At 44.2% G+C, this 14,836-nt stretch overlaps 1 pseudogene; it reads right to left on the reverse strand.

Annotated features, from left to right (window-relative positions):
• Positions 1-8,627: 8,627 nt before the first annotated feature.
• On the reverse strand, positions 8,628-13,002 carry LOC106554162 (uncharacterized; annotated as a pseudogene).
• Positions 13,003-14,836: the final 1,834 nt, after the last annotated feature.

Consider the following 14,836-nt stretch of genomic DNA (forward strand, 5'->3'; position numbering starts at 1 on the left):
CCAACAGTACAATTGCGGCCTCTGTGGCTGAGTTTAAAGGAGATAAAACCATTGAGTACTGCATGGCTAGAAAGGATGGGAGAAGGCGAGAAGCCCAGAGGAACTTCCTCTTCTGAAACAATCACGGGGTGGATTTCAATTTTTTTAAAGCTAAAGGCTCTGTGGGCGTGGCTAGATGGGTCACTCACGCGCACTCAGTCGTATGCCCCCCCCTCCTAGCCACGCCCACAGAACCGGCGAATATTTCTGTTTTCTCAGCTGGAAGGCTGGCAAAGAAGCCTCGTTTTCTCGCTGCTGCAGCTGCTTCTCTCTCAGCGCCGAACGATCCATGCCCCCCCTAACACACACATCGCATAAAGCAGGTAGACACTCCCTCCCCATCTAGCCGCTTTCTGTAGCCGGGACGCCCCTCAAGCATCCGCCAAAGCACAGCAAAGGATCGCTTAAGGAGGGTCTTAACAGGATGCAAAAGGACGCGGCTTCTCTCCTGCACTAAGGCTCCCGCCATCGCCTTGCCCTGTTATTCCCCCCCACACACACACGAGAGGAGGAGGAGGGTCTCTTTAGCCTTAGCACACGAGCGAAACGGCCCCGTACATCATTTCACGCCACATTTGTGTGTAAGGCAGCCTTAGCTGCCCGCTTGCGCCCTCCGCGCTCGGCTTAGGAGCTGCGGGACACGGCAAGGCTGGGGCCTTAATGCAGGAGAGAAGCCACGTTCTTTTGCGTCCTGCTAGGATCCTCCTTAAGCAAGCAGCCAGTGGCCCCGCTGGCACCTTTGCTGCCCTTTGGCACTGGCTTAAGGGGGGGTCATCTCCCTGCTCCTGCGTGCACCCTCCCGGCTTTCCCACAGCCAGCCACCCCCTTGCGAGAGGAGGAGGAGGGCCGACCGAAAGGAAGCCTCCACCACGGCTGCCAATCAATTTCCAAAAAGAAGAGAGCACAGAGGAGCTGTAACTGCCGGAACCCACCCCTGGTCCAAAGCTTCTCCGCCATTCTCAGCACCCAGAAGCTGCTGGGTAGGAGAGGGGCATACAGGGCTGTTAAAACCAGATGTGAAGCAGCAGCAGCAGCTAGCGATAACTTTGCAGATACTTTGTGCTGAGTTTTCAAGCCTGCATTAAAACACATCTCATGCCAAGAACTATGTCACTTGCTGTTTTCTGGTGCGGGAGGCTTGGAACATGACTAAGTCAGTGTTCCCTCCTCCTCCCCTCCTTGTCTCCAGCTGGTTGCCTACCTGTTCCCTGCAGGGTATAAGAAGGGAGGGGAGTATCATGGGAAATGCTGAGGGAACAGTGATGGAGACCACTGACGGAGTGGGGGTGGACCTGTCCCTAGTGGCAGTCCTTCCAGGCAGGACGATGGGGCTTCCCAGTTAGATATATGCCCCAAGGAGTCTGAGGCCCTTGGACATGTACAGCTGGCCCACGTTACATCAGTCCAGGATGCAGGACAAGAGATGGGACCCACCGGAGAATAGTGGTGGAATTCATTGGCAGCTGGTGGTTTGGGACCCTGCTACTGACATCGATTCTGTCTGGCAGCTATTTGACACGGTGGCGGAAGAGGTGCCTGTCTGAAGGTCATGATGATGGGGGATGGAGTTTTTCCACCGAGCCTGGCAGTCAAACAATGGTACTGCTTTGGGAGCGGTTTGGTGAGGCCATGTTTGAGACTTTGGTCCTGGCAGCTTGGGGAGTTGAAGGAGCGGAGGCAACAGCCACACTGAGGGCCCTGTTGCAGTTCAGTCAAGCCAGCGGGTCCACCCACCCAGTTCTGCCTGGCCAGCCTGAAACTCCGGCTAGATGATGGTCATGGCAGATCTCAGGAGACCCAAGTGGTGAGGGGACCTGGGACCAGGCCCCTCCTTGACAGAGTTTGGCAGAAGCTCTGGCCAAAGCCAAGGTGAGGCAACAAGACTTTTTAATAGTACAAAACAATGGATGCCCCCTCGGCAGGGCAGCCCACCTCTGGCACGGCAGTGACCAGTGACTAGGTGAGCTCATCAGATCCCATTGAGTCCAAGGTGGCCTCTGGGCAGAGGTGGGATTCAGCCAGTTCGGATCGGTTTCGGCAAGCCAGTTGTTAAAATTCGGCTCGGTTCAGTGAACCGGCTAATCCCACCATTGGCTGGTCCCACCACCACACATTTTTGGGGCCTGAAAAACAGCTAAAAATGCCCCCCAAAACCCACCCAGAAACACCTTGAAAATGGCCTGGAAATGGCAAAACAAATAGTCCAAAAAACAGCCCTGAAAATGTCGAAAAATGGCCAAAAAACGGCCCCAAAAACATCCCAGAAACAGGCTGAAAAAGAATCAAAACCCACCCCAGAAAACGGCTAAACATCCCAAAATACAGCACACAAAATGGCTATGAATAGCCCAAAAATGGGCCAAAAACCACCCTGGAAACACCCTGAAAAACAGCCCCAAATATCGCCCAGAATACAATCTGACAACAGTCTGAAAATGGCCCAAAAACATGCTGGTAAATGGCCCACAAATTGTCCAAATGTTGCCCAAAAAGCAGCCCCCAAAATGGCCCAAAACCAGCCAGTAAATGGCCTGAAAATGGCCCCAAAACACTCTAGAAACTGCCTAAGAACAACCCCAAAACTGGGCCAAAAGCAATCCATAACAGGCCAAAAATGGCCCAAAACATCCCAAAATACAGCCCAAATTACTGCCTGACAAAAGCCCAGAAAATGCCCCAAAAGGCCTGAAAAAATGGCCAAAAACAGCCAAAAGAAAGCCCCCGAAACAGCCCGTAAATAGCCTGAAAAATGGTCCAAAATATACCCCAGGAACTCCTTGATCCCAACTTAAATTTTTATTTCATTTTTCATTTTCATTTTATACAATCACTTATATACTGTGCATAAAAAAAAAAAGGAAAAAGAAAACCCAACATAACACTTCATTCCCCCATACACCCTCTCTTCTCCCCCTCCAACTTTCCTTTCACCCCTCCAGCATTCCCCTCTTCTACTTCCCTACCCCCTCAGACATCTCCCCCTCCCTCCATCTCACCCTCCTTACATTCCCTCTCACTCCCTCTTTACTTCTCCCTTCTCTTTCCCTCTTCTCCTCACTTTGGTGTATCTATACAATTCAGTTTGTTTTTAAAATAAAAGTAGAAAAAGAAAAAAAGAAAAAAAAGAAAAACGAGCCGCAGTATACAAGTGAATTCTTATTGTTCTAAAGATTGAAACTGTAATTCCACCCTCCCCCCTCCCCCCTATAATCCCCCCTCCCTAACCCCCTTACGGCTTCGCAGGTCCCATACCCGGCATAATTCTTTAACAAGCATTTGAGTATAATAAGGCCAGCTAACTTTAAAATTAAAAAAATAAAATAAAAGTAAAGCCAAAAAGAAAAAGGAAAAATATTAGAAAATAAGAAATTAAAAAAAAAACACACACTCACACACAAAAAGAAGAAAGAAGCAAAAAGGGTCAATAAACCCACTACGTTAACACAGCTTCCCATTATCTATAAACCTTAAACAATGTAGTTCATTCCAAATTTCGGTTATTTTGCTACTTGCAGGGTTTCAAACTGTATTAGAGCCAGGTAAGTTGATCAATTAGGATTCCCCAACTAAAAGTCTCGTTGCTTTGTCTATCTATTCAGACCTTTAATTTATCTCTTTTTTTATCCAAATATCCAAACCTTTCTATAACACCATTAAGCTCAAATACTTCTTTCATTTTTCATTTCCAACACCTCCCTTTCTATCCTTACCCACCTCCACATATAAATTTTTTACCTTCCACCCTGCCTTTATCCATATCCACATATATATTTTATCCACATTCATTGCTCCTCCCATGTTTACTCCACTTTCCTGAAGATTCTCCGACCAATCTTTCTTAACCTTATATTGAGATAGCAACTCAAACAAACATCAGCTTGCGTTCTAGCCCCAGGTAATCTAGTTAAGCTTTCGCTACCCCTCCCTCTCCCACACACCTCCCAACTCCGTTCGTCCCAAACCACAACTCAGAAAAATCACAATTTCCGCTCTCCTCGCCTTAGAAAATGGTTCATGCGCAATTTGAGTTAGAGTTCAGACAAAACTTATGTACAATATATGTCCACAATCAGCAACGCTTCTTTCAGTCTCCATGTCTCATCATCGATATGCCACTTTTCCATTTTATCCCAGACGGAAATCATAAAGCTTTAAAAACATCGCTTAGTCTTTATTCTTTAGTCTTCTGCCCTTCCGGAAGAGAAAAGCAACACCCTCCGCCTTGTAGCCACGTGTCTCGCTGTTTGTCTTCTCCTTCTCCTTGTCTCTCTCCAGGTCTGGATGAATCAGGAAGTCCCGCCTTCAAGGTCTCGTAGTAAAATTTTTGGGCTTCACAGACAGAATTAATGCGGTGTTTTTGGTTGCCAAATGTAACTGTAATACCAGCTGGGACTTCCCATTTGTATGGAATCTGAGAGTTTCTGAGTTCTTCGGTTAAGAAAGCATACTGTCTCCTTGTTCTTAATATTTGAAATGGTATCTCTTTAAAAACAATCAAGTCCTCCCCATCAATTCTCAACCTCTTTCCGTAAAGCCTCTGTATTATCTCATTTCTAGATTCCCTTGTATTAAAGTATATTATTATGTCCCTCGGAAGCTGTCGCTGTTTTGCTACCCAGGAATTCTGGCGGTAAATTCTTTGAATCTGCCAATCAAAGTTAAGTCCCGGACTTCCCACCAAGCGGCTGAAAGCCTCAAAGAAAGTCTTTTTCAAATTCTCCTGTTGGTTTTCACGCAGTCCTCTAACTCTTATAGCAAAAGCAGTCTTATCATAATTTATCATAACAAGTTCTTTTTGAGCAGTTTCAATTTCCTGTTGCAACGTTTGAATTTTTGATATCAGATTAAGGTTAGTTTCTTCCAAAAGTTCCAATTTGTCCTCCGTTTCAGCAATATAATCTGTCATGACTGTCATTACTCCGATCATATCCTGCTTTGCCTGAGCAATTTTAGCATCAAATTGATCACATAAATCCGATATCAGTTGATTAATCTCCTGTCTGAAATCATTAAGCGTTTTGAGAAGAAATTCTTGTGTTAGCAATTCTCCCGTGGAGGGTGTAGGAGACAAGGGTAGCGACTTCATAGCAGTTTTTGGAGATATGTTATTAAGGAAGCGCTTCTGTTTAGATTTGGGAGCCATTCCAGAATAAAAATAAAAGACAAGCAATCAAGCGAGCCAAAAATCAAAGTCTCTGCTCCCCTCAGTTAATCTTTTAGCAATTAGTACGGAGAAGCCTTCAGGAGGGTAGGGCTAACTAAGTACGTCACATCAAACACAAAAGCTACGAGATCACCATCTTGTGACGCAGCTAAAAAAGAAAGGGAGCCTTTTGCGAAATTGAAGCTGGTATTTTAAATAGTAATGGAAGAAATTCCTCGGGAATGGTCCCCGCCCGGATTGACTTTTAAATAGCTTGGCTTTGTCCTGGGGGGGGGAGGCAGTCTGCCTAGGCTGCAAAAAAGGCAGCGCGGAAAACTGGCCGGAGTAAAGGCTCAGCTAATGTTGAACCTCTTCTCCATTCACAGCAAAAAGAAAAGCTATGAATTACAAAGAGATCCTAATGACTGACCTTCTCCCTGCCCCTTTCTGCCAGAAAGGGGAGATATCTATAGATCTTATAAGATATACGAACCAGAGTCCTGGCAGGAGCTTTGTTGAGCTCCCGACGGCGGCGGCTCCTCCCCCCCAGGAACTCCTTAAAAACAACCCCAAAATAAACAAAAACAGCACAAAAATGGCTCCAAAAAGAGCCTGGAAATGGCCTGAAAAACTGATGGAAGCGTTTGGGATTATGAGCGCACAGAAATGAATCCCTTGGTGAGCCTGAGCTCTTCCCAAGAAGCTTCCATAGGGAGCACAGCCACATCTTAAGAGATTCCTCGCCATGGTTTGGAAACTGTTTGGAGAAGGCTGAAGGAGATGTGGATTCTACAGATTTGGAGTGAACAGATTCGATGTGTGATGAACGGACTTTGAATTGAAGTTGGTTGTCGCTGGGAAATGGACTTGCCATATCCAACTGGAAAACTATTTGGACTGGACTGTGGTGAAAATGTATCGACAACAAAGATTTATGATTTTGAGGAATAAAACACAATACTTGTTTTATTGTAGTCCACCAAAATATTAAGAAAAAGTTTTATTTGTAAGAATCAAACAAAGATATTTCATCCCGGATAGATCATAGACAATGATTATGGTAAATAAAAAGCCATTCTGGACTTTATACAAATTAAATGCAAAACTAAATTGTTAATGCGATTTTAATTTTGCTGTTTATTCACCTGTTAACCACTTTGCCTCTCTGTGTAGTAGATTGATGAAAATCTAATTGTTTGTAAATAGATGTAGAACTTTATAAATTTTGGGCCTGCTTCACAAGGGGAGGTAACTCATATTGCTCCGACATACGTATGAATACTCAAGGGGAGGGGATAGTGTATGTAAATCTGTTTTTGCACATTTTTTTGCATTCTTTTTAAACCTTGTTTCTATTTTTGCTTTGCTTTTAAAGCTTTGTGGGGTTTTTTGGAGTTTTATTGATATTAATTTTCTGAATAATTTCCCCCCCCCCAAAAAAAAATGACACAAGAAGCAAGTTCATGTGGTTGCTCTTTACCTATCTTCTAAACTGCCTCCAAATTCATGGAAACGTTGCATTATAGGCTTGGAAGGGACCTCAGAGGTCTTCTGGTCCAACCTGCTCTTCAAGGCAGGACACTTAAACCATCCCTCTCAAATGGTTGTCCAGTCTACTCTTGAAAACCTCCAGTGACCCACAAAACCAGGAGGCAAACTATTCCACTGATTAATTGCTCTGACAAAATATATGCATGCATGCATACATGTATGTATGTATGTATGTATGTATAAATGTAACAAAGGCAATCTTAAAATATTGGGCTTTCTGTCTGGATGGTCTCTTGTGACGAGCCGATGGACTGAGAATGGAAGCAGTTAGCTTCCTCCCATAATTGGGGCATACCAGGCGTTGTGACTTTAAATATATACCATATACACATATACATATACATGTATATGTATATCTTCTAGGCTGGGCCTCATTTTAACTAGCTTCTGCCCATTACTTCTTATCCTGCCATCTGGTGCCCTAGAGAGTAAGTCAATCTGCTCTTCTTTGTGTCAGATGCATAAGTACTTGAAAACAGCTATCTTGTCCCCCTTGGTTGCTCTTCTGTGCACATTTTCCAGTGTCTCAACGTTTTTATATCATGGTGACCAGCACTCAACTATGTATTCTAAGTGTTGTATTGTGTAAAGCAATTCTATATTTTCTTGTTGTCTTCACATTATTCCTCTCTTGATGCAACCTAGGACTACATTGGCTGTTATTGGCAACTGCAGCACAATGCTGGCCAAGAGGTACTTGTCCACTCATCATGAACCCCAGGGATACATGGCCTGCCCTTTTGGAGATCTCCCAGAGGCAGACACCATTTTCATTGCACTCACAATTCCTTAACACAGTCTACAAAGTGTTAAGGTAGCAAAACAGAACAATTTGTCCCACTCCCAGTGACCAAGAAGCAGCCGCCTTATTGACACAGGCAGCCATGGCAAAATGACAGCTGCTTCCACAAGTTCACTGCATGGCCTACGGATGAATCCCGGGCACAGTCAAAGGAATGGCTCCTTCTATTAGGCAGTCACACAGCCCAGAGATACATGCCCTGTCCCCTTTCCCCACATGAGATTCAGAGATCTTCAAAAGGTATGGAGGAGGCTGTGATGCCTGGTAGGGTGGGAGTCAGGCCTAAGGACTGCAGGGATCCAGTAGAAGTGGAGATCCTGTTTGTGTTTGTGGGGGGGTGGGAGGACTAAGGAACCATGTGGGGAGCCTATGGGGGACGACTGACCTATTGGGACCTGTGAGGAAGGGAAAGGGCTAGGAGGACCCAAGGGTGGGATTCTCCAAACTCTGAAGTAGCCACTGTTGAGCTTAACAATTTGCCCATTCATTTGACGGCTTCATCAGGAAGAGAAGCAAAATGATCAGCCAGTATTCAGATGAGGCCAATATTCAGTGTTCTCACCTACACTCTCAACGGCAGTTCAAAATGAAATTCAAACCTTCTCCAAACTCATCAACTTTTGCCTCTTATATGTTTAGTTGTATGCAATAAGGAAGGGGTGTCAAACCCAAGGCCCAGGGTCAGATGCGGGCCGCAGGGGGGTTAAATCCGTGCCGCAGGGCTGTCGTGAAAACATCGGACTGGCCCATGGTGCCTCTGTCAGCATTTGCACTGGCAGAGGATTGCAGGAGGCCATTGCAACTAAAAATGGAGGTTGCGGGGGACGCAGGAGACCCCCCCGAGCTCCGTTTTTATTGATAGAGGGTTGCAGGAGACCACTGCAGCCGAAAATGGAGCTCGAAATCCCATTTTTGTTGGTAAAGCACTCGGGCTTCCACAGGCGCCCCCAACACAAGTGACGTCAAGATAGCTATGCCCCCCTGTCCACTTCCACCACAGCCCTCCACCCAGGTCAAACAGAACCATGATGCAGCCCTCAATGAAATCTAGTTTGACAACCCTGCGATAAGGAGACATTTTGGCCAAAAGTACTATCCACACTGGCCATTTGAAAGGCGCTCCCATGTGAGTCCTCTCGTGTTTCACTAGGTTGGAATTGCATTGAAAACTTTTTCCTAAATAGGGCATTCCGTGTTTTTCATGTGACCTCTGATGTATCACCATGTTGGAATTCTGACTGAAACTTTTGCCACAAAGAGAACACTGATACGGTTTCTCCTTTGTGTGTCCTCTGGTGTTTAACCAAACTGGAATTCTTGGTGAAACTTTTCCCACAGTCAGCACATTCAAAAGCATTCTCTCCTGTGTGTATCATCTGGTGATTTGTGAGCTATAATTTTGTAGTGAAACCTTTTCCACAGTCAAGACATTCAAAGGGTTTCTCTCCCGTGTGAGACCTCTGATGTTTCATCAAGTTAGAATTCTGAGTGAAACCTTTGCCACAAACGGGACACTCATTCGGTTTTGCTCCTATATGAGTTCTCTGGTGACTCATGAGGTAGAATTTTCTAATGAAACATTCCCCACAATATGGACACTGACATGATTTCTATCCTCTGGTGTTGCACCAGGCGGAAACTGGAACTGAAACTTGTCCCACAAACCGGACACTCCTACGGTTTCTCTCCTGTGTGAGTCCTCTGGTGTGTCACTAGGTGGGAATTCCGATTGAAACCTTTCCCACAATCAGGACATTCAAAGGGTTTCTCTCCTGTGTGAGTCCTCTGGTGTATCACTAGGTTGGAACCCTGACTGAAACCTTTCCCACAGTCAGGACATTCAAAGGGTTTCTCTCCTGTGTGAGTCCTCTGGTGTTGCACTAGGCTGGAATTCTGACTGAAACCTTTCCCACAGTCAGGACATTCAAAGGGTTTCTCTCCTGTGTGAGTCCTCTGGTGTATCACTAAGTGGGAATTTGTGCTGAAAGCTTTCCCACAGTCAGGACATTCAAAGGGTTTATCTCCTGTGTGAGTCCTCTGGTGTCTCATCAGGATGGAATTCTGACTGAAACCTTTCCCACAGTCAGGACACTCGTACGGTTTCTCTCCTGTGTGAGTCCTCTGGTGTATCAACAGGACGGACCTGTTACTGAAACTTTTCTCACATTCAGGACATTCAAAGGGTTTCTCTCCTGTGTGAGTCCTCTGGTGTTGCACTAGGCTGGAATTCTGACTGAAACCTTTCCCACAATCAGGACATTCAAAGGGTTTCTCTCCTGTGTGAGTCCTCTGGTGTATCACTAGGTAGGAATTCTGACTGAAAGCTTTCCCACAGTCAGGACATTCAAAGGGTTTATCTCCTGTGTGAGTCCTCTGGTGTCTCATCAGGATGGAATTCTGACTGAAACCTTTCCCACAGTCAGGACACTCGTACGGTTTCTCTCCTGTGTGAGTCCTCTGGTGTATCAACAGGACGGACCTGTTACTGAAACTTTTCCCACAATCAGGACATTCGAAAGGTTTCTCTCCTGTGTGAGTCCTCTGGTGTGTCACCAGGCTGGAATTATCACTAAAACCTTTCCCACAAATAGGACATTTAAAGGGTTTCTCTCCTGTATGAGTCCTCTGGTGTATTACTAGGCTGGAATTCTGACTGAAAGCTTTCCCACAGTCAGGACATTCAAAGGGTTTCTCTCCTGTGTGAGTCCTCTGGTGTCTCAACAGGATGGACTTGTGACTGAAACATTTCCTACAGTCAGGACATTCAAAGGGTTTCTCTCCTGTGTGAGTACTCTGGTGTATAACTAGGTAGTAATTGTGACTGAAACCTTTCCCACAGTCAGGACATTCAAAAGGTTTCTCCCCTGTGTGAGTCCTCTGGTGCATCACCAGGTGGGAATTCTGACTGAAACTTTTCCCACAGTCAGGACATTCAAAGGGTTTCTCTCCTGTGTGAGTCCTCTGGTGTCTCATCAGGAGGGAATTCTGACTGAAACCTTTCCCACAGTCAGGACACTCGTACGGTTTCTCTCCTGTGTGAGTCCTCTGGTGTATCAACAGGACGGACCTGTTACTGAAACCTTTCCCACAATCAGGACATTCGAAAGGTTTCTCTCCTGTGTGAGTCCTCTGGTGTGTCACCAGGCTGGAATTAGCACTAAAACCTTTCCCACAAACAGGACATTTAAAGGGTTTCTCTCCTGTGTGAGTCCTCTGGTGTATCAACAGGACGGACCTCTTACTGAAACTTTTCCCACAATCAGGACATTCGAAAGGTTTCTCCCCTGTGTGAGTCCTCTGGTGCATCACCAGGTGGGAATTCTGACTGAAACCTTTCCCACAGTCAGGACATTTAAAGGGTTTCTCCCCTGTGTGAGTCCTCTGGTGTGTCACTAGGTGGGAATTCCGATTGAAACCTTTCCCACAATCAGGACATTCAAAGGGTTTCTCCCCTGTGTGAGTCCTCTGGTGTGTCAACAGGATGGACTTGTAACTGAAACTTTTCCCACAATCAGGACATTCGAAAGGTTTCTCCCCTGTGTGAGTCCTCTGGTGCATCACCAGGTGGGAATTCTGACTGAAACCTTTCCCACAGTCAGGACATTTAAAGGGTTTCTCCCCTGTGTGAGTCCTCTGGTGTGTCAACAGGATGGACTTGTAACTGAAACTTTTCCCACAATCAGGACATTCGAAAGGTTTCTCCCCTGTGTGAGTCCTCTGGTGCATCAACAGGTTGGACCTGTCACTGAAATCTTTCCCACAGTCAGGACATTTAAAGGGTTTCTCTCCTGTGTGAGTCCTCTGGTGTATCAACAGGACGGACCTGTTACTGAAACTTTTCTCACATTCAGGACATTCAAAGGGTTTCTCTCCTGTGTGAGTCCTCTGGTGTTGCACTAGGCTGGAATTCTGACTGAAACCTTTCCCACAATCAGGACATTCAAAGGGTTTCTCTCCTGTGTGAGTCCTCTGGTGTATCACTAGGTAGGAATTCTGACTGAAAGCTTTCCCACAGTCAGGACATTCAAAGGGTTTATCTCCTGTGTGAGTCCTCTGGTGTCTCATCAGGATGGAATTCTGACTGAAACCTTTCCCACAGTCAGGACACTCGTACGGTTTCTCTCCTGTGTGAGTCCTCTGGTGTATCAACAGGACGGACCTGTTACTGAAACTTTTCCCACAATCAGGACATTCGAAAGGTTTCTCTCCTGTGTGAGTCCTCTGGTGTGTCACCAGGCTGGAATTATCACTAAAACCTTTCCCACAAATAGGACATTTAAAGGGTTTCTCTCCTGTATGAGTCCTCTGGTGTATTACTAGGCTGGAATTCTGACTGAAACCTTTCCCACAGTCAGGACATTTAAAGGGTTTCTCCCCTGTGTGAGTCCTCTGGTGTGTCAACAGGATGGACTTGTAACTGAAACTTTTCCCACAATCAGGACATTCGAAAGGTTTCTCCCCTGTGTGAGTCCTCTGGTGCATCACCAGGTTGGACCTGTCACTGAAATCTTTCCCACAGTCAGGACATTTAAAGGGTTTCTCTCCTGTGTGAGTCCTCTGGTGCCTCAACAGGATGGACTTGTACCTGAAACCTTTCCCACACTCAGGACATTCAAAGGGTTTCTCTCCTGTGTGAGTCCTCTGGTGTCTCAACAGGTTGGAATTCTTGCTGAAACATTCCCCGCAATCAGAACATTCATATGATTTCTTTTTTGTGTGCATCCTTTAATATATTACCAGGCTGGAGTTCAGAGTGAAACTTTTCTCACAGTCAGGATTCTCCCTGGTGGGAGTTCTCTAATGTATCACCAAGTTGCCAAGCTCAGTTCCTTGGGAGCACATGTAGGGCTCCTCCCCTATGTGGGTCCTTCCATGAACCAACCACAAGGAGCAGTTCTGACTAAAGCTTTGGCCACATTAGTATTGCTTTTCTCCAATGTGGATCATTTCATGCACACTTAGTTGTGATTTGAAATACGCACTTTGCCCATGATAGCCACATCTGTGGAGCCGCAAAAGGGGATCATGTCACCGTAAAACATGGCAACCGTCATAAATGTGAGTTAGCTGCCAAGGATTCAAATATAGATCACGTTACCATGGGGCTTCTGCAATAGTCATAAGTGTGAAAAATGGTCATCAGTCAGGTTTTTCAGTGGCCCTGTCACTTTGAATAGTTACTAAATGAACTGTTATAAGTCGAGAACTACGTGTAATGTATCCTTGTGTTCTGCATATTCTACGTTTTCCAGTTCGAAATCTCTTCTTGATTACCTGCTGGGGAAGAAGGAGAATTTTGTGGGTTTCTGTAGGAGATGGAAATGTTTTGATTTCTGGCTTGATTAACTTTCCTTTTTAACGTTGCTTGTTATTCTCAGGTGTCCGGAGTTCTCTTATTGGCATCCTCTTTGCCTGTAAGATTCAAAGAAATTGCTTATAAAATGGTTGCAGAAGACATACATATTAAAAAATAATACCATATACATTAAAGGTAAAAAGGAAATATCCCAAAATGCTAAAATAACCTTAGATTAATTATGATTTATTTGACACATTGAAGATTACAGAGACCCAAGTTCACATTTGTATGCAACCATGGAATTCTCTGGTTGACTTGGGTCAATACAAATTCTTAGAATAGCAATTATTGGCTAGAATCGCTGTAATTAAGATGACTACAGTATATGACAGAATAATAGAGTGGGAAGGGACCTTAACGGTCTTCTAGTCCACCCCTCAGAAGTGGCCGTCAAATCTCTTTTTGAAAGTTTCCAGTGATGGAGCACCCAAAACTTCTGAAGGCAAGCTATTCCATTGGTTGATTGCTGTAATTGGTAGGATTTTTTTTTTGAGTATATTTTTATTATTTTTACATTTAAAACAATGCAGTACCGCAAAGTCAAAGTGAACATACATTCACATTATATAGCCGTGTTGGGGGGGAGATGCCATCTGTAGAACATCTTATAAAATTTTTCTTTATACGACGTAGCCAATGTTAGTTTCCGATTAAGTATCCAAAGTTTTTACCACTTAGCCAATTCCCCATTATAATCAATTTTTTTCACCCAGGAGACCATAATTTCTTTGACATGTTCCTCCTCTAGCTTATGTTCCAAGAAAAATCTATATAACACTTTGATCAACCTGTTTTCTGTCTGTATCAAAGGTTTATCTAAAATTGTGTAATCTTTGGTAATACCTTTCTTCTTCCTATCCTGTGCAAACCTTGGTTGTATCTGTAAATAAGACCACCATTCTACTTGGAATTTTCTTTTTAGTTATAGGTTGCATCTCTCTTTGGTTAGTTTCCATCCATCGTTTCTTTTGGTACTTTGGAAAATAAATGGACGTCTTTGTCTTCATAGGAGCCCCTCAAATATTGGAACACTGTTGTTATGTCTCCGCTAGTCCTTCTCATTAGACTAGACATGCCCAATTCCTATATGTAAAAAAAAACACTGTATACATTAAAGGTAAAAAGGAAATATTCCACAATGCTAAAATAACCTTCGATTAATTATGATTTATTTGACATATTGAAGATTATGGAGATCCAAGTTCACATTTGCATTCAACCATGACTTGGGTCAATACAAATTCTTAGTATAGCAATTATTGGCTAGAATCACTGTAATTAAGATGAATACAATATATAACAGAATAATAGAGTGGGAAGGGACCTTAAAGGTCTTCTAGTCCATCCCTCTGCTCTTCCATTTCAGAGGTGGCCGTCAAATCTCTTTTTGAAAGCTGCCAGTGCGGCAAAAGAAAAAAGCGGCTTTTGCCCGCCCCACCACTATGTCTGATATAGAGGTGGGGTGGGAAAAAGCCGCTTTCTTTCTACGTCCGACATAGAAGTGTCCCGACTCTATGTCGGACATAGCGGCGGGTCGGGCAAAAGCCGCTTTTAAAAAAAAAGGTTTTTATTAACAAACATGTAAAATACACAAACACAAAAATTAGACGTACACCACATTTATACAATACAGTACGAACGGGAACTTCCTGTTTTTTATAATAGCAATCATCAATCGATACCGCTCACCTTATATTATTTCCCCTTGTATTGTATTTCATTTAGATTTCATCATGCTTAACCCTCTTATTTTACTCAGAACTATTATTTTTGAGTTTTGTTATATTCTTCCATTGATTTTTGTTTCTTTCCTCCATCCACCTATGCCATTTATCCCATATCTGGTAGAATTCTTGATTCTTCCTTTCCCTGGATTTTTTTTAGTTAGTTTATCCATTTCGCCACAATCCATAATCTTTCGTATTATTTCATCTTCATTTGG

The sequence above is a fragment of the Thamnophis sirtalis genome, unplaced genomic scaffold (genome assembly GCF_051295495.1).
Source record: "Thamnophis sirtalis isolate CommonGarterSnake01/CBP01778 unplaced genomic scaffold, rThaSir2_p1.2 scaffold_3, whole genome shotgun sequence".
Taxonomy (NCBI): Eukaryota; Metazoa; Chordata; class Lepidosauria; order Squamata; family Natricidae; genus Thamnophis; species Thamnophis sirtalis.